Here is a 21,361-nt window from a genome sequence, read left to right on the forward strand (position 1 = left end):
GCGTAAATTTACCCATTTTTTTCTCAGTATTTTTTATACTACATTATTTCTATTTTATTTCATAGTTTTATTTTGAATGTGAATGACTAGTCTGAGTACACGTGGCAGATTTTTCAATCATACAGATTTTTAATATAATATGGCATCCACATTATTTTTCATAATACATATTTTATAATAAAATATGTATTATGAAAAAAAATTTCTTACAATTTTATAATAAAATATGGCATTCACATTATTTTTCTATAATGCATATTTTATTTTTACAACGAATATTTTGTGTATAAATTAACTAATGTATTTGACAGAGTTTGTTGTTTTTGTGCAGAGGTTGGCAGTAAAGGCTTCGACAAATTTCTTTCACTACTCGGCGAGCGAGTGAGACTCAAGGCTTGGGACAAATACAGAGGAGGACTTGATGTTAAAGGTGAGACTCAAGGCTTGGGACAAATACAGAGGAGGACTTGATGTTAAAGGTGAGACTTTATGCTTTCACTCACGGCTTCACGGACTTGGTAAGTTACTGCCTTATAACACTAAAATTTTTGCTGAAATAATATTTTATTTCAATGCCCAGTTAGTACTTTTCATATATATATTGTCTGAAATATATTTCATAGAAGACGCTACACTTAAATTTGGTATCCTTTTCCTCATTATTTATTATGGTAGATAAAATAATTTTATTTAAATTAAATTTTATTTAATAAAGATATAAATAAGATTATTAGGTAGTTCGAAAATGATCGCCGTGGGTGCAACTATTTACTTTTTCTATATAGTTTTCTGTTATATCGATCAGTTGAAATGTATTTCTTTAAAGCCATTGGTCAATATTAAATTTCGAAAAAAGCATTCTTCAACTCTTCAGATGTTTATGTCGAATTTTAAAATTCTCATCATAATTGCTGGAACTTGATTGCCTTTTTTTCATTTGGTTAGTTTTAATCAGACAATGCTTTGTTTAAAACCATTACCACTGCATGAAATCACTTCAATTTCTTATCATTTCCCTGAAATTTACACCATCTTTATTTTTAATTACTGAATAATCGCTTAACCATATTCTTGAAAATAAGTCAAACTGGCATACCAAGAATATAAGTAAACTCGACGTTGTGTCGAGCGTCTCATTTCATCAAATTTCTATGGCCAAGTTGCGGGCATTTCTCTGTTGATTGAGCCACGCGAGAGCCCGGCGCTGCGTTCTCAGAAAAACCAGAAAATTGACTGCGCCTTCAAGGAGCTACCGAGAGCCTCTTGTTCACGGTGCCGCGACTGCCCGTATGGCGCGCGCATTCTGTCCCGACTTAGCGCTCCAAGATTTGCCTTTTGGCAATGAGCTTTCAGTGCTCAGCGTTTGCCGTCTGTGCAGAGCCCTTGCATCTACTGCTCAGCCTTTGCCGTCTGTGCAGAGCCCTTGCATATCTTGCTCAGCGTTTGCCGTCTGTGCAGAGCCCTTGCATCTCTTGTACAGCGTTTGCTATCCGTGCAGAGCCCTTGCATCTACTGCTCAGCCTTTGCCGTCTGTGCAGAGAGCCCTTGCATCTCTTGCTCAGCGTTTGCCGTCTGTGCAGAGCCCTTGCATATCTTGCTCAGCGTTTGCCGTCTGTACAGAGCCCTTGAATCTCTGGCACAGCGTTTGCCGTCTGTACAGAGCCCTTGAATCTCTGGCACAGCGTTTGCCGTCTGTGCAGACCACTTGAATCTCTTCTTGATCAGCGTAAGCCGCCTGTGCATTGTCAGAAAGCATTGTCTTCCCTTGTTTTCTGATTTCTATATACGATTTTATTTCATTTGTTTTAATATGAAAGTTTGTGCCCAATGTTTTTGCCAGAGAAACATATATTCATAAATTTTTGTATTTATGTGCATTTTATTTTGTGAAGTAATTGTTCATAAAACTGCAGCGTATAAATATCATTCATTAATACGCCACTAATTGCACCTCTTATCAAATGGAAGATTACACAAGGACTCTGATGTCTGAACCGCAGGGAGATAGAGCAGATAACCTTGACTACATTTGTGTCCGACTTGTTTACTTCCACGGCTAAACAACTGTAGGGAAGATTTTCTTTTTAAAACAGATTTGCAACCGCACCGACAATTTGACTGTCGTTTATTTACTTTCCCCAAGTACAAGCAAAATTCTTGTGTGGTAAACCTCAAAGAACCACCGCTCATCCATCGACTGATCTGGTATGACCACCGTCCTTTTGAATGTCTCTCACTGGTTACTGCGAGCAACTTCTTGGTTCTAGCGTTATTGTCGAAGAACCACAGTCCAAGTCTATTCAGAGTTTGGTCAAACATCATCCTTAATTTTTTCAAAATTTTTATGTAACCCTCACCGATAAGAAAGGAGATTAGGCGGATTAGAATGAGAAACAACACACATCCTAATCCGCAAGCATTTTTTCGTTTTTAGCGTTATTCTAGAAGAACAACCGTAAACCTATCTACATTCTAGACTCACCACCGTCCTTTTGAATGCCTCTTACGCATTACTGCAAGCATTTTCTTCGTTCTTGGCGTTATTCTAGAAAAATCACCGTCCATTTTTCGACATCCTAGAATGACCACCGTCCTTTTAAATGCCCCTTACGGTTTACCGAGAGCATCTTCTTGGTCGCAGGAACGTTCTTGAAGGACTGCAATCCATTTGAATGTAAGTGGCCGGTTGCGGTATTGATCCCGAGCGTGTGGCAATATCAGCCACAGCTCAGGCCTATATCCGTCATAACTTTGGTGTCGAACCTGTCTCTACCGATGGTGTCTGCCTTGCCACGAAGTCCGCTTAGATCTTCATTTAAAGATGCGCCCGCACTGATTGCCTACATTGCGTGAGGTCTGTTTGAGGCTTCCGAGGAAATCTCGATGTCATTTGATCTAATTCAGGATCGGTGCATACGTGATTTATGATTTTATAAAATAAGCTCAGATATTTTCATTTCGATTTTTTCTAAATTAAATTGGCAAATATGTTTGGCTAATTGCTTGTTTCCGCCAATTTGCAGCAATTTGATCAGCAATGTTAACATTTGCATGTTTAATTTGGCAGCAAACAACGTTCCTATTGGATTTTTGCTGCGTTCTTGCAGCGATGATATAGCACAGACGTTTCTATTATTATAAGTATAAACCGTACGCTCAAATTTCTCGACAGTAACATTGGGAGTATACGATAATTAAATAAATACACTTTTGTAATAGTTTTAAAAACTTCACTTCAACGAAAGAAGCAAACTGTGATTTAAATTTGCGGCATTAAAGCAGTTGTGAAATAATTCTCCGGCGTACTGCGAAGGCAAAATTTCCTTCACCAATGCATGGTAATAGTTTCATGTTTACCCCTACTAATGAGTGCAGTGGCATGTGAAAATGAAGTAATTCACAGATTGTTCGTAACAATTTATTACAAAGCCAGAAACTTTCCTCGAATACATATGTACTGCCAGCCTATCCCACATTACTGTTAAAAAACATAATACTCAGTTCAAGTTTAAAAATTTTTCATCTCGCTATTATTTGTAACTTTGTATTGGTAAAATCAGGTTTTGATCCCATAAAATTGCCTTTTTATAAAATTAAATGCGCTCATAGCGTTTCTTAAGCTCATCTAAATACCGGTAGTATTCACTATGGCTGCTGGTTCTTGAAAGCTCTACGCTAAACATTTTTATTTTGTTGAAAGTATTGCCGCTGATCCCTACAATCCATCTTACGACTCCTTGCTTTATTTATAGTTCGAGTCGGAAGTTCAATAAAACAATAGAGAAGCTTACGCTACTCCTAATGAGGATAAACCGAGCACAACTTCGTAAGCTGCTTGGCCTGCTCACCACGCACGATACGTGTACCAACCATGGCAAGTTGGCAGTTGCTTCCTGTTATTGCTTTATAGTTAGCGCTGTTTATTGTGGATACGTGAAGTGCTGCCGTGGATAAAGTTACTGATGGTTTACTGCATGGAAGTGGGCAGTGTTTATTGTGGATACGTGAGGTGCTGCCGTGGATGGAGTTACTGATGGTTTACTTGCATGTAAGTGGGCAGCATGACTACTGTAGATATAAACGGTGCCGCCGTGAATGAAGTTACTGATATTTTACTTGCAATGAAGTGGGTTGTGTTTATTGTAAATATGAACGATGTCGCTGGAAGACGTTACTGATGATGTACATGGATGAAAGTTTGCGGCGTTTCTTGTGGATGCGGAAGATGAAAGTACAAATGTTCAGCTTGCATTGTTATGTCCTGCGTTTTGAAAAATTCATACGATTACACATGGCATAAAGTCAGCGTTATTTTACACGAATTGACGAGGATAGTGCTCGCTGATGGGCAGATGGAGCTGCTAACTACAGCTAACGAAGTAACTGTTGCTTTTAATATGTATTTATTCATTGAAAATAACAAAACTACGAAGATAACAAATTAACTACTACCGCAACAAATTAACCTTAGTTCGCCACAGCGGTGATTGGATTCGAACATCTGAGAGCTCCTTAGATGATGAATTATTAAGCCTCTGCAGGGCATAGAGCGGCATAGGTTTCATTTCCATTTCTTCGATCAATAATTTGACTATTAATTGGAATACGGGCCCAAATCGACGTGCATGTAATTGGATGTTATTCAGCCCTCACTAGTGTTTTGATATCTTGTCTTTCTTAACAGATTTCGTGGTTCTTTTAACAGTTATTCACGTTATTTTCAAAACTGTTATTACGAAAATTCTGTATCTAAATCTTCCGCTGTAAATTCAGTATTCAGCGTTCACGTCTCAAGCGTTTTCGGGGCTCAAAAATTTATCTACGCTGTAGGGGACATTTAATTATTCAGAAAATGATTTATAATGCATTTCGCGGCGTTCAAGACGTTCGTCGGTCGTTACCAGGCTACGGAACTTTCAACGTTCACCACACATTCAACATTCACGGCGTCGTGTGTCGCATAAAGTGGGCTATATAATGGTTCACATATAATGGTTTACCTATAATGGTTCGCATATAATGGCTCACCTATAATGGTTCGCCTGTAATAGTTCACATACAATGGTTCATCCATAATGTTTCATATATAATGGTTTGCCTATAATTATTCACATACAATGGTTCACCATAATTTTCATATATAATGGTTCACGCATATAGGTTTGCCTATAATGGTTCATATACAGTGGTTCACCCATAATGTTTCATATATCATGGTTTGCCCATAATGGTTCACATACAATGGTCCATCCATAATGTTTCATATATGTTTCATATATAATGGTTCACATACAGTGGTTCAACCATCATGTTTCATATATAATGGTTCACATATAATGGTTGGAAGTTTTAGTATTATCCGTTTTCGACTTAGAGCTATCAATTTATATGCTACGTAGTCATGAAACACTCTGGCTGCGCAGTGATCTTTAATATTTAGCATCAACACAATGACTGTTCAATGACTTCTTACTCCGAACATGGCGTTCACTGCCCCGGCGTTCATATTATGGCATTCACTACACCGGCGTTCATTATATGGCATTCACTACACCGGCGTTCACAATATGGCATTCACCATACCGGCGTTCATAATATGGCATTCACTACACCGGCGTTCATATTATTGCATTCACTACACCGGCGTTCACAATATGGCATTCACTGCCCCGGCGTTCACAATATGGCGTTCACTGCCCCGGCGTTCACAATATGGCATTCACTGCCCGGGCGTTCACAATAAGGCATTCACTACACCGGCGTTCGCAATATGGCATTCACTGCCCCGGCGTTCACAATAAGGCATTCACTACACCGGCGTTCATAATATGACATTCACTACACCGGCGTTCACAATATGGCATTCACTACACCGGCGTTCACAATATAGCATTCACTGCCCCGGCGTTCATAAAGGTCTTTGAAGCGTCCACTAATCCTGCACCGAGGTTCAGGTGCACCTCTCCTTCATTAAAGCGAGTTTTTCTCGGTAAGGGCTCTAGAGCGACTGGATCCCTCACATTGGCTTTTAATTAAGGACAAGGTTGGCGTTGTTTAGCGCTTAGCACAATAGTCGGGACCAGCCGTTCTGATAAATAAATAATCGTATATCCGATAAATAATCGTATATATACGTGCGATGCTTGAATGTTGTGTGGAATGAATTCCGTAGATCCGCTTCTGTCGTCTGGAGCGTAAGCTCCTCATCGACAGCAGCTGATCGGATCAACCACCTGTTCGATCTAATGCTTCCTATCCATCCAGGCATGGGTAAATGATCCGGTGTGGATAAATGATCCGGTGTGGATAAATGATCCGGTGTGGGTAAATGATCCAGTGTGGGTAAATGATCCGGTGTGGGTAAATGATCCGGTGTGGATAAATGATCCGGTGTGGATAAATGATTCGGTGTGGATAAATGATCCGGTGTGGATAAATGATCCGGTGTGGGTAAATGATCCGGTGTGGATAAATGATCCGGTGTGGATAAATGATCGGGTGTGGATAAATGATCTGGTGTGGATAAATGATCCGGTCTGGATGAAGGGTCGAAATTATCAGTTCTGAACGCCGTGTGATCTTTAACTGGCGATAATTGATGGCGTGAAAATTATGGATGACATTGTGGATGCTTTATGTGAAAATATATAACTTGATTGATGAAAATGGACGACTTATCATCATCGGCTATTAGGATGATTGTCATGCGATCGATAATGTGGCTTAGGTTGTATTTTGTTATACAATTATCTATCATAAAATCCATACTGGGTTATACTATCAATTATATGTCGTGTGATTAAAAATGTATCATACGAATACGATTATGCGTCATTTTTCGTGAGAAAAAAGCGACTTTCAAACCAGTAGAAATATTTCGTTCATCATCCGGTTACTGCCACACCTCGAGCTCAATCAACATCATAAGTATGCCTAATTCTTGTATTAAACTTCTCATATTATTCAAGTTCGAAATCTCGTTCATTGACCGGTTACTGCTATACCTCATGCTCAATCATCGTCACAATTATGCTTAATTCCTGTTTTCGACTTCTCTGATTATTCAGGTTTGATATCTCGTTCATTGTTCGGTTACTGCCATACCTCGAGCTCAATCATCGTCGCAATTATGCTTAATTCCTGTTTTCGACTTCTCTGATTATTTAGGTTCAATGCGAGGTGTTAAATTCTTTCTGTTCCTATTCACTTCGTATACATCCCGTTCGCCTGGGGCACGAGTGTCCTGAACAAAGTACCTGTAGTAGGTTTTGTTAACAACTTAAGTTCTAGTTTGCTGCTGGCTCGCGAGTTCAGAGACCAAATATTTGGTACATGTGTTTTTAATCTACAAATTCTTTTTACTATTGTACAGCTGTTTTTATGTCGTAACCTTTGTTCGGAATAAACTATTTTACTTGTTAGTTATAATGTAAGTGCAATACTAATTTTATGCTGCCATTTTTATCATTCCATATTTTTTTGTAAAAACCGATTTTAATAAGAAAGAACGACGAAAAATTGTGTATTGAAACCCCGTCTGAAGCAAATATTCGTAACACGAAGCATATTTATGGCTGGATGATTTATTCATTATTAATTAGCAATACTTGGCTGGTTAAGTTGCAATGTGGACAAATTCGCAATGCTCTACGTTTCGGTGCTCGTAGCCTCATAGCTAGGCTATGATATGGTTTTAATAATTAATAATAATAATAATAACATAATAATAATTGTCGGATCTATAATTATTATTATTATTATTATTATTAACACTTGTTTGAATGATCAATTTAATTTAGTCATTTGAAGGACTTGAAAAGAAGTGGCGAAAAGGTGTCACGACACATTTGTTGAGGTACTTATTAAACATAAAATTGTAGGGAATGTCTTTTTCACTAATTAATACTTTTTCAAGAGTAAAATAAAGAATTAAGTCGATGTTGTTCTTCTTAAAATTATTATTTAGGTTTCTTTAATTTGTTAAAAAACTTCGGGTTAAGCCACTTCGTCATTGGAATTTATTCTTCTAATGATGTGTTATATTTATTCTTATCATGATATTTTAATACTTACTCAATCATCTCTAAGTTTTGATACTTAATTCATAATAAAATCAAGAGCTGCCGCTGTCCCGAGATGAGAAGCCAAGAAAAATAGCTCTACATTGCTTATTTAACGACAAAAATATAGTTTATTCTTCAGAAATATAGGCAAATGAAAAATATCGAATTAATGCCCTATATATATATAGTTACCTTTACTTATCAATCGCGAAGGTCGTTTGACGCCAAAAAATCAGATTAAATACAGGGTCAAGGGTACAAAAATGTGTAATATATTCTACGTTTCATTGTTAATATTGTTCAAGTTGAGATGCCATTTAAGAGGTTGTAATAAAAATATATTAAGTCCTATCCGCGGTATTACTCCCAGCGTATCATTAGATGCAATCTTCCGCCCGGATTGATGCGCAATCGTAGCAGAATAATAATAATAATGATATTACTAATAATAAAAATAATAATGATATTGAGCACCTCTTGACGGCAGGCACAAAAAATGTGTAATATATTCTACGTTTCATTGTTAATATTGTTCAAGTTGAGATGCCATTTAAGAGGTTGTAATAAAAATATATTAAGTCTTACCCGCGGCATTACTCCCAGCATATCATTAGATGCAATCTTCCGCTCGGATTGATGCGCAATCGTAGCAGAATAATAATATAATAATATTAGTAATAATAAAAATAATAATAGTATTGAGCACCTCTTGATGGCAGGCACTTGGAAAAGATGGATTGCCGCTCAACTTCCAAGAGTCGTTGACCAGCATTGATGAGATTAATGAATGTTGTTGTTTCCGTTGAGGACTTTCAGACATCGATGGAAAAGTTTATAAAATTTATGTAAATCTATTTGTTTAGTTTTCTTCTCAGAATTATTCTCAAAACTTTTATAATTATTATCATATGTTACTTTAACTTTTCTAGAGGAATTGATTGGAGAGTCAGAGTTAACTCATTTTCAAGTCTTTGGTTGAGTTATAATCATTAACGAATAAAAATGTAAACTTTTTTAAAGATATGAACTTTTAGAGACTTTCAACTTGGAAGTGATTGAAATTTATTGCACAACTTCCAGCGATATCATGATGCCAAAAAATTTTTTATTGTGCCATCCTCATAAAAGATAAATCAGTACACAACACGTTCTTCCACAGCTCCTAAATTGCTTTAAATCGAGTAAATAATTCGAATTTCTCCTCCATGAGCGCCTATATGCCGTCTCCAGCGTCTACGAGCGCTGGCTAGCAATCGATGCGATTTTTCTATGGGATTTCGCGTCGCTCGTTTCAAGAAAGACTGCGTGTCATTTTAGTGGTGCGTGTAGGCCAATATTATGAGGCAATCCGTTCCTTTTGTTGTGTCCTGGGATCGTGTCGGAGGCCGTTGCATTGCCGAGCCTTTTGTTCGGTTAACGCAAGCGGGAAATAATACTTGCCGATGTTGTGTTGGTGCCGTGAAGTTTTCAACGCTGTCTATAGCCGTGCGAAATCTGTAGGCTTGAGTTTTATTCTGCCCTAAGTGTTCTGCAGCCCTAAGACATGGAGTCGGCGTCTACACCTTGGCTGCGCTCTGCAGTCATCAAGGCAGCTCAGCAATTGTTATGCTGCTTGTCAAGCCATCTTGAATCTTTACCTGCGGCAGATCATTCTGACTCTTCCTCCACTACTGGCTGCGGTGGTGTTGCCTTCCTACATTCAGGTACTATAATAATATAATTAAAATATAATAAATTTTAATTCTGTTTTGTAATTTAATTTAAATTAAAATATAATATTCAACATTCCCCTACCGTGTAATAAATGTCAGAGGGGATGAAGTTGACCATCTCTTTGTTCGTTCACTGGTCGTATAGCTAAACTTTAACTGTTCAGCGTTCAGTACGTTGAGGTAGTGTCTTGTAACGAACGTGAGAGAATCTTAGGATCATGTTTCCTCTTCATTCAATGGTATATTAAGCTTAACCCTCTACCGCCTGACATGAGTAACCGGAGCAATATTGTCACAAGCCTACTTCCCAAAAAGCATACGTAGCTAGTGAGCGCAAAATGACTTGCACTGAAGGTTGCCGCCACGTACGACAACTTATAAATGCTCTTTGTTGCGTACAAACGTCCTCAGGTTGCTACACTCAATTGTTTACGTATAATTTAACTTGTAAGTTATGTTCCCGGAGAGTGACATACGGCGGCAGAGAATTAAGTGTTGAGCGTAAAGTCAAGGCTCGTCAAGTTCCATGTCACATGCCGGTCCTGTATGGCACCACATTGCCATTCATCAAGCATGGCGTCTATCGACTCAGATTCTGGCTCTCCTCTACGGCGCTCGTCAGAAATTTTCCTTTGGAAACTTTCCTGTCGGCCAACTTTGTGGTGCTTTCAAAGTGGGAATCGGGCCGTAATCTATTGGCGTGAATACGTGCTTCTGCCCACAACTTTGCTTTGTAATGCAATTGTGAAAAGTTCTTCTTATGAAGACTCAAACTCTATTCAGAATATGTCTCTCCTGATTTTGTCGAAATTTAGTGCACAGGAACTTGTATTCGTTGAAGAACGAAATATTTTTCGGTGTGATGAGAAACCACCTTTGTAATCCAGTTTTTAAATATACTCCTATATGTATGGATTATTACATGCAGTAATTAAAAAATATCTCTCGCTCTCCTTCATTATTCTCGCTACATTGAACGTTACATGTTTTTTCATAACGTAAACCATTACAGAGACATCAGTTCCTACAATTCTAGCAATTTTGTCAAGAAAATCTTCCTAATAGGATTTCATCATTAGCCAAAAGCCTATTATGCCATTATTGCTTATATCTCGTCGATGAAACGCGTCGTTCACTTAAGGGTTACTTTATAAAAAATACATCAAGGCTTTCAGGAGTTTAACATATTGAATGCTGTTAGCTTTATTCCGCTGACATGAATTTAGAATTTTATTTCAGAGAAAACCTTTAGCTTCATAACGTAATGTAATGCTTGTCGTTCTTTTTTCCTACAATTTCAAGAAGAAAAAATTACATTTAACGTAAGCTCCCTGATTGACTGCGACTGGTGCACAGCGGCTCATCGGATCACTCAATTATGCACTCAAGCTTGCGGCCGTAGTGCGCTTATTGCTGAGCCAAGGAAATAATACCTCTTACCGTGAGCATGATTGGTAAGCTTGGGTAAACATTTTGCGCTTATTGCTGAGCGAAGGAAATAGTTCCTTTACCGTGAGCATGATTGGTAAGCTTGGGTAAACATTTTACAGTGATGTCGAGTGCAGGACATAATTCCTCTCCCCGTGAGCATGATTGGTAAGCTTGGGTAAACATTTTACGCTTATTGCTGAGCGAAGGAAATAGTTCCTCTCCCCGTGAGCATGATTGGTAAGCTTTGGTAAACACATAAACGTGAGCGCTATATATACTCACGAGCTCTCAAGTCATGTCGTCACATAAGTGGACAGTAATGCTGAAAATTTTTGCCGGCAAATTGACATCTTTTGTTTTATGAAGCTGCTTGCTTTGCATAGTAAATTTTGTAATTTCGTATTCTAAAGTATTATGTTTTGTATTTCGTTGTGGCATCATAAAATGATTGTATACAACCTGTGAGCTATAAGCTTTAAATCTTCACAGAACATTAACTTGGATGGTCTTAGGAGACTGCATCAAGGCGCTCAGCCGCGGTAGTCGTCTATGGATATTCTTAACTATGAATTGGACAGATAACTCCGCCCATAAACAAGATACAAGTCTGAAATTTGGAATGTTATCCTGGATAATTATTTTCAATTTGCAGACATTAAGATAAATTATGTAAACTTTGTATTACCAGTGTTATCGCTAAATAAAAATTTGAACTATGAGGATCGTAAAACGCGTGACTTTTCTAACATTTTCGCGAGACCAGTTGATTTAACTCTTTATTGTTCATTGATCGCTATACCAAGCATTTCTGAATCATTCTTCTATTGGTAGTTATATTAGTTTTTAACAACAGGTCAGTGAATTTTCCGTAGATTTAATTAAGATTTGACCCCCCGTTATCGTACTTCGGTGGAGGGCAGCCTGTCTGTCCCATGGCAATAAATCTTCTGTTGGTCTTAAGTATTTGTGCAGTCTAATACAAGAGACATTGCCGGCACGGTTAAACAAGTTGAATGAAACACCGCAGTGTGTACAAATATTATCAAGAAACTCGGGTTTGATATTTTTTTACTTTGTTAACAAATACTTTGTACTTTGTATTTGTTTACAAAACATGGGTTACTAATGGTTTCAATTTGAGCGAATTGCAGCGAATCGCCGGAATAAGGAAAATATGATTTTTTTGCATTTTTGTTGTATAATGTTTGAGACCGCCTCCCTTTCACCACTCACCACCTCCCTCTCACCACTCACTGTCTCTTATACACATCTAGATGTGTATAAGAGACAGATATATATATAGTTACCTTTACTTATCAATCGCGAAGGTCGTTTGACGCCAAAAAATCAGATTAAATACAGGGTCAAGGGTACAAAAATGTGTAATATATTCTACGTTTCATTGTTAATATTGTTCAAGTTGAGATGCCATTTAAGAGGTTGTAATAAAAATATATTAAGTCCTANCTCTCCACCACTAACACCACCTCATGCCCTTCCTTCCTTACTCTCCACCACTAACACCACCTCATCCCCTTCCTTCCTTCCTCTCCACCGCTAACACCACCTCATGCCTTTCCTTCCTTCTTCTCCACCACTAACACCACCTCATGCCTGTCTCTTATACACATCTAGATGTGTATAAGAGACAGGTCCTAGTGATCCACAGTTTACATTATGTTCAATATAAGCTATTTAGCAGGTGATTATATATTATTATTTTCAATATAAGCTATTTGCCAGGGTAATTCAAGATCCATTTAAGAAAAATGAAAGTCAATCTAGTTTTATTCTCGTATACTTATGGAACTTGCTTCGTCTAATTTCGCTAAATTCAACCTTTTTCGCTTCTTATTCTCAATGTGCTTGGTGCATGCCGCATATTTTCTGATGAAACTTCAAACGCATTGACGTATTTAGCCCGAAAGCATTCCGGATTTGAAACTTTTTTCCCGCTTCTCCCGCATTTGTTTTTGCTCTTATCCATTACATCCTTCACTGCACCTCTTTCCATCCTTCACTTCCATCCTTCGACTGCACGAGCTTCTCCGCTCGTGCAGTCGTCAGGACGATTCTGGCCACCGTAATTTCTGGGCTTCACAAACACTCGGAACTGAGCCGGTTTTTTTCTCTGGTTGCAGTACCGTGGATGTTTTGCTGGAATGTCGCTACGTTTTCCGAGGGAGGGAGAGTATAGCGCCCGCAGCAAAGGGGAAAACTCGTCCAGTGTTGACTTTCGTGATTTCTGCTTGCTCCCAGAGACCGATTTTTCGGTGATACGAACCGTGATAATTTCCTCGACTTTTCACAGAGGGGCGATCACTGGCGCAGGTTGCACATTCTGTCGTCGAGTTTTGTCGCGAGTAACGTTTGTCACTTTTGATTTGACTGGATGGTTCATGCACCTTGAAACGAAATTCAATAAATATAAAGTTTTCAATATAAATAAGTATGCGCGATCGTGCTATGAGCTGAAATGATGTAATAAATGCTTTTGATAAGCAGTGCCTCAACAAATTGCTTTATCAATGTTACGCAATAACATATAATTTCTCTTATAATGAATTCCCCAATTGGCCGACGTCATAACGTCATAGCCGGCATCATTATTACGTCACCTGTAAATCGAAAATTCTCGGTAAACTTTAAAATTTGTTTTAGATAAATTGTTGTTGATAAATTTCACATGAATTTGCAAATTATTTTTTGCAAGCATTTTAATCCTCTTTGACTCTATTTTGCTCAGTTTGAGCTAATATAAATGATTCTTCATCTATATTACATATATCTAGACCATGAAGCGGTTCACGATCCAAATTACGTTTTTGACAAAAAAAAAACAGCGCATTTCCAGTTGCCGGACTGACAACGAATTGCATGCAGAATCAGCCACAGCGGGAATATACGGCGATTAGAGTGAATCGTTTAAAGGTCCCGTATGTCGTTGGCGCTCCAAGTATGAACGCGTTCAAGAACAGACTAGATAAAGCTATGGCAAATATATGTTCAGATTTGAAATGCCTAGCACCATATCGAACCCGGTGGAAGTCTAGTAGCTATTTCAAACTTTCGTCAGTCATGAAAAGATCCGGTCAAATAACACGATTTTAGATCTTCTGTGAACAAGGCACGAAAAGGAAAAGAAATCGGCGACAGGCCACATCAGGCCTACACTTCAGCGCCGAGATCACTATGTTATGTTATGTTATGTCGGGTTTACTCGCCCACTGTGACAGAAAATGTTCCAGCCGCAGAACACTATACTCGTGGGGGGCGTTAGTACGTATTAAGAAGGTGTAGTAGCTGCTGATCTATTTTCCTTTACCGTCTCGGTTAAATATAGGCAGCAGTAGAGCGATCACGCTGAGCATCTTTTCCATAAAATCGGACTTCCTTCCGATTGCCGCACGCCTTCGTCAAGCAGCGCAACGCTTTCTTTCTGAAAATTTTTATTTATTTATTTTTTTAGAAGCTGAAAGTTGTCTGTGTATACCTCAGAACGAAGCAGTTGTTGGATAATATGAATAATTGTCTACACTTACGCCTGCTTTAATGTAAATGTATTGGTAGGTGCTTGTTTATGCTGACATGTAGTTAATCCCACCTAACTAAATCTTTGAATGTTTGATACTTTGGTATCCTTGGTAAATGCTTCAGATAAAGGAGCTCTGGGCCAAGCTGGAGCGCCGCCTGGACTCTTCACAGAGCATTTCAGTTCCTTGTTGCGTCGAATTTGTGAGCCGCGTTATACTTTCACTTTATTTAGAGCGTTAATTTTACCAACTAAGAATTTGTTTGCACCACCCTACGGCCTGACAAAAGTATATTTGTCAGGCCGTGTATACATATAAATATACACATTCAAGTAAACTTATGAATTCTTCATGAAAAGTGTGCAGTTTTAGTCGTAGGCCAACGACGTCATCAGAAGCTTGCTTTTGAATTTCCTGAATGCTGCAGTAAAGCAACAGGTGCTTTCATGTACGCGGTACCTTAATCCCTCTCTAGTTGCCGGGTTCCACTTGTAATTCTGGCACTCATGAAGTTTGCGATTGCAACTAAACATCAAGGGACACTTCTCTTTGACGGTCTTTCTCGCCAAAGCCCGGAAACCTCGAATCTGGTATCCATCGACCCATGCAAGACCATTGACGCATGCGAGCGCCCACCGCCGAATTTTCTTTCGCCTTGTGTTGCCAGCCGAGCTCTAGGAAAGCTTGTTTAGCTTGGGGACCTCCTATTCCTACATGGATTTATTTGTTATTGTCGCCTTACTATGTTAAGTTATGTCGGGACGGCTGATGCATAGTAGGTTTAGTCGCCCACTGTGATAGAAAATATTCCAGCCGCAGAACACTATACTCGTGGGGGGCGTTAGTACGAATTAAGATTGAGTAGTAGCTGCTGATCTGTTTTCTTTTACCGTCTCGGTTTACTACAGGCAGCAGTAGAGCGATCACTGAACAGATTTCTCATAAAATCTGGCTTCTTTCTTTCCAAAACGCCTCCGTCAAGCAGCGCAACTCTTTCTTTCTAAGAATTTTTATTTATTTATTTTTTTTTAAGCTGAAAATTGTCTGTGAATACCTCAGAACGAAGCAGTTGTTGGATCATATAAGTAATTATCTACACTTATGCCTGCTTTTATGTAAATGTATTGGTAGGTGCTTTTTTATGCTGAAATGTAGTTAATCCCACGTAACTAAATCTTTGAATGTTTGACACTTTGGTATCCTTGGTAAATGCTTCAGATATAGGAGCTCTGGACCGAGCTGGAGCGCCGCCTGGACTTTTCACAGAGCATTTCAGTTCCTCATTGCGTCGAATTTGTGAGCCGCGTTATACTTTCACTTTATTTAGAGCGTTAATTTTACCAACTAAGAATTTGTTTGCACCACCCTACGGCCTGACAAAAGTATATTTGTCAGGCCGTGTATACATATAAATATACACATTCAAGTAAACTTATGAATTCTTCATGAAAAGTGTGCAGTTTTAGTCGTAGGCCAACGACGTCATCAGAAGCTTGCTTTTGAATTTCCTGAATGCTGCAGTAAAGCAACAGGTGCTTTCATGTACGCGGTACCTTAATCCCTCTCTAGTTGCCGGGTTCCACTTGTAATTCTGGCACTCATGAAGTTTGCGATTGCAACTAAACATCAAGGGACACTTCTCTTTGACGGTCTTTCTCGCCAAAGCCCGGAAACCTCGAATCTGGTATCCATCGACCCATGCAAGACCATTGACGCATGCGAGCGCCCACTGCTGCCGCTGCCGAATTTTCTTTCTCCTTGGGTTGCCAGCCGAGCTCTAGGAAAGCTTGTTTAGCTTGGGGACCTCCTATCCCTGCATGGATTTATTTGTTATTGTCGCCTTTCATGCATGTTTGGTTTTTAATTTGGCAGATATAATTTTTTGTTGGCCAGACGTTTTTATTTTAGTTTTCACTGTCAGTTATCGATAACCGAATATCTTTGAATCGAAGATTTAGGAATGGCTCTCGAAACTTCTGAATATTCAATTTACTAACAGCATTTAAGCAGCTGTCACTGTCTTGTTGCTGGCGAAAATATAATTAATTCCACTATTTTTAACATTGGAGTCACACGATTAATGATCATGTTTGGCACGCGGGCTAGTAAATAATATTATTTATAGTTTACTTACTTCATTTCTGTTGTTGCGATCAAGTAACAAAACCCGTTACTTTCCTCAATCTTTTCCGTCCCAGTCGTTCAACTCCTCTGCTCGGGCTGCTGAGCTTAAGCCGTGAAGGAAGCGTTGTTGTTTCGCTTGTAGCTGCAGCCGAAGCCATTTTGAACACCGGTGTCCATATGTAGGACCACTCGGGAGAGCAAGTTGGACGCGATTTGGAGCAGATTTGGCGTCTTGTGCCGACGGTTGCGTGCAAATTCTTCGTGTCGTGTGAGCTTTGCTTCGGTTTATGGGTGACGCGAGGCACCGGAGACAAGATCGGGTCCTGCCTCGACTCGCCAATAAATTATCAACGGTAAAATGCTTGAAATATTGTGGGCCTCTATGCTATTGGAGAGTTTAGGCTTCAGTCCCGCGGCGAGCGTCGGATAAGTTTTATTTGTCGGCCGTTTGTGACAGCCATTTATATTGAGGTGTCTCGGACTGGCTGCTCGCTGCCCTGCTGCCGTCTCTGTTTAGGTCTTGTGCTTCTGCAACAAATTTCCTAACGCGTGGAATTGCATGAAATTCGTGTTTATATCCGTTAAATTTACTACGAGCTGTTTATTGTTTAAATTAATATGGAACGAATGATGGAATTTAGATAAAATACTTGTTTTGCTAAAAAGTCCTCAATTATTTCTTGTTGAGACGAACGGTTACTCTACGTAGGAAGTAGAAATATTGAACTTTTTTGATAAAAGAAGATAAAAGATGACTCCTTGATTATTAATTACCTATATGCCACTTTTCTTGAAATCTGTTTACCAAAAGGGATCTCGCAGTGTATTCTTTTTCAACGTGATTGATAATGAGAACTATTTTTTTCAAATTACACAATACTCTGATTCAAATTTTAGCCAACTCCTGCACCAAAGTTTACAAGTGCAGTTTTCAGCGCACTTCCTACTGAAAACTCACCGTTACGCTTAAGATTTTTGAGTATGTAAAGATTACCGACAGACGTAGAAGACTGAGCTTCATGGTGACACGGAGGAACGGAGGCTCTGTCGGCGGAGCAAGTTTCCGCCCAATGGTTATCGATATATTTGCAAGTAAATGTCATTAATAAATGATTATTTGATCAGTTACTTTAGTGCCTCGGCTCGCTAAAGAGGTAGACGACCAGGTCTATGAGAGGTTGCAGGATGACTTGTCGACAATCTAAGACTGAGTCCTAGTGGATAATGTACAATTAAACAGCACCCAGTTGGATCTAATGAAATATAAAATTGATGCAGTCAGGATGCAGCACCGCTACCGCACAGAAATTCAGGAAAAACGACATATTCGTTATCTCGGAATGTTGATGTGTACGGACGCTACGTTTGATGACCAAATCGTAGCAATAGTTGTGAAAGGCAGACAACAGATGGAATGGATATAGCAGACGTTTCTAAAAAGGGAAGCAGCGCCAATGATTGCACACTCCAGAGCCCTAATGCTCTGAATTATGGAGTATTGCTGCCAGCTTTGGGTGCCGCTCAAGCCGGGTGCAGTGCGGAAACTGGAGGCATTCCAGCGGACCTTCACATCCAGGATCATCGGAATGAGGGACCTACGCTCCCCGAGGAGTTTTCTGCTCTCGGCTCGCTTGGTAGCGTCTCGGCTCATCCGAAAGTGTCTCGGCTCACTCCGAAGTGTTTCGGATTACTCGGGAGTGTCTCGGCTCACTCCAAAGTGTCTCGGTTCACTCCGAAGTGTCTCGGCTCATTCGGAAGTGTCTCGGCTTACTCGAAAGTGGCTCAGCTCACTCGGAAGTGTCTCGGCTCATCCGGAATTGTCTCGACTTACTCGAAAGTGTCTCGGATTACTCGGAAGTGTCTCGGCTTACTCGGAAGTGGCTCAGCTCACTCGGAAGTGTCTCGGCTCATCCGGAATTGTCTCGACTTACTCGAAAGTGTCTCGGATTACTCGGAAGTGTCTCGGATTACTCGGAAGTGTCTCGGCTCACTCGAAAGTGTCTCGACTCACTTGGAAGTGTCTCGGCTCATTCGGAAGTGTCTCGGCTCTCTGTCTCACTAGCCGCTAACTTGCCACGCTGGGGCCCCAGTGTCCAGCATCGGTATGGACCCAGGCTTCGTGTTAACTCAGCCCTCTAAACTTTCACCACAGCTCTTGGCTACGAAACGTGGAAGCAATTTATTTATTGACAGCTGCAGCATAAGCAATGATTCGTTTCACAACTTCGGTCAGAGCTTTCTGTAGCCGTGCGTGGTTCGATTATTTTTTTTCTTCGCCCGTTGTCACGTTTACTTTTCGTTTTTCTTGCGTTAAACTCTACGTATTTCGATTAGATTACAGTACAATACTCTTACCAAATTTGTGTTCACGTCGAGCCGATTTTTTGTCAGACCACTTTTAAAATAGTACGTACCTAATTTTAAGTTTATATAAAAAATAATGTCATTAAATTTTATAAGCATTGATTGATGTGAGCATTAATAATTGTAACTAAACTGTCATGTTTAACGGTGCCCGAGTTCTGTTAAATTCGCTTTCTCATGTACTTTAAACTCTTCGAATTGCAATTTGTTTATTCATATTTCATAGTACTTCTTATATTATCTGCATTTTTTATCACTTGAACATTCATCTCCCTTACTAGTTGATGGACAAGACAAAGAATTAAAAAGTGGAACATACTTCAGGTACAAAAACTCATCGCTGCCTCGAAAGGTCCGTAGAATTTCGAGCAACTGTCATGAGTTTTGTGGTGTGTGGAGCGGCGCGACTTTTTCCCAGGATATAACACAAGTTTGAGTGCTGCAACAAACGTGCCGTGGGTCTCAATTCTCGAGACGACGGCTTCATTCGCAGCAGAAATCGTTCGCTCGCTCGTATCACAGACTCGGTGCTTGCGTTCGATGTCGTATCGAATACTCCGGTAACGATCGTGATAAATACCATGATTATTTCCAACGCAAATATGATATATTAGCGTTTATGGTCTCAATTTTCGAGACGGCGGCTTCATTCGCAGCAGAAATCGTTCGTTCGCTCGTATCACAGACTCGGTGCTTGCGTTCGATGTTGTATCGAATACCCCGGTAACGAACGTGTAACTGAAGATCGTGATAAAAAGCATGATTATTTTCAACGAAAATATTATATATTTCTTAGTTTTTATATTAGTTTATGAGAAGTTGTTGTTTAAACTCGTAGTTCAGAAGAAAATAAATGCAAAGAGACAAGTTTCGCCGGCTATTGGCAAAATTGTTAAATTTAAATTGAATAAAAAGTTAATTGTAGACGCTCATAATAAGTTTGTGCCTCCATGGAACCACGAACTTATCATCCATGTATAAATAGATCTTAAAGGTACATTTTTTCTGTGAGAATATACATAAAATGTTTAAACGCCTCTATCGCATTACCTGTGCTGGAATTTATTTACAGAATAGTTATTGATATTTATATTTGTACCTAGGATATGCAACTAGGTTGGAGGACCTTCTACTTTACATTACCTATGGCATAATCACCAATAAACTATAATTCTCCACTGCTACCAACAACAACAACCATACATCCTACCTCCTTAAGTCACCCAATCTCTCTTTACCACACTCGTGAACACTTAATCTCGTTGTCTTTTCACCCGTTTTTTTCAACACCACCTTACCCCCTTCCTTCCTTCCTTCCTCTCCACCACCAACACCACCTCATGCCCTTCCTTCCTTCCTCTCCACCAGTAACACCATCTCATGCCCTTCCTTAATTACTTCTATTCCATCACGAACACCATCTTACCCCTTTCCTTCCTTACTCTCCACCACTGACACCACCTCATCCCCTTCCTTCCTTACTCTCCACCACTAACACCACCTCATCCCCTTCCTTCCTTACTCTCCATCACTAACACCACCTCATGCCCTTCCTTCCTCTCCACCACTAACACCACCTCATGCCCTTCCTTCCTTACTCTCCACCGCTAACACCACCTCATGCCCTTCCTTCCTCTCCATCACTAACACCACCTCATGCCCTTCCTTCCTCTCCACCACTAACACCACCTCATGCCCTTCCTTCCTTACTCTCCACCGCTAACACCACCTCATGCCCTTCCTTCCTCTCCATCACTAACACCACCTCATGCCCTTCCTTCCTTACTCTCCACCGCTAACACCACCTCATGCCCTTCCTTCCTCTCCATCACTAACACCACCTCATGCCCTTCCTTCCTCTCCACCACTAACACCACCTCATGCCCTTCCTTCCTTACTCTCCACCACTAACACCACCTCATCCCCTTCCTTCCTTACTCTCCACCGCTAACACCACCTCATGCCCTTCCTTCCTCTCCACCACTAACACCACCTCATGCCCTTCCTTCCTTACTCTCCACCGCTAACACCACCTCATGCCCTTCCTTCCTCTCCATCACTAACACCACCTCATGCCCTTCCTTCCTCTCCACCACTAACACCACCTCATGCCCTTCCTTCCTTACTCTCCACC

At 39.9% G+C, this 21,361-nt stretch overlaps 1 long non-coding RNA gene across 1 annotated transcript in view; it reads left to right on the forward strand.

The window, feature by feature from the left end:
* The first annotated feature begins 353 nt into the window (after positions 1-353).
* LOC125177603 overlaps positions 354-21,361 on the forward strand; it is a 33,785-nt gene continuing 12,777 nt past the window's right edge. The window contains exons 1-2 of the long non-coding RNA XR_007156593.1: positions 354-381; positions 431-479. This is a non-coding gene — a long non-coding RNA (uncharacterized LOC125177603). The remainder of the gene's footprint in view (positions 382-430; positions 480-21,361) is intronic.

This window comes from Hyalella azteca, unplaced genomic scaffold, assembly GCF_000764305.2.
Source record: "Hyalella azteca isolate HAZT.00-mixed unplaced genomic scaffold, Hazt_2.0.2 contig3477, whole genome shotgun sequence".
NCBI lineage: Eukaryota > Metazoa > Arthropoda > Malacostraca > Amphipoda > Hyalellidae > Hyalella > Hyalella azteca.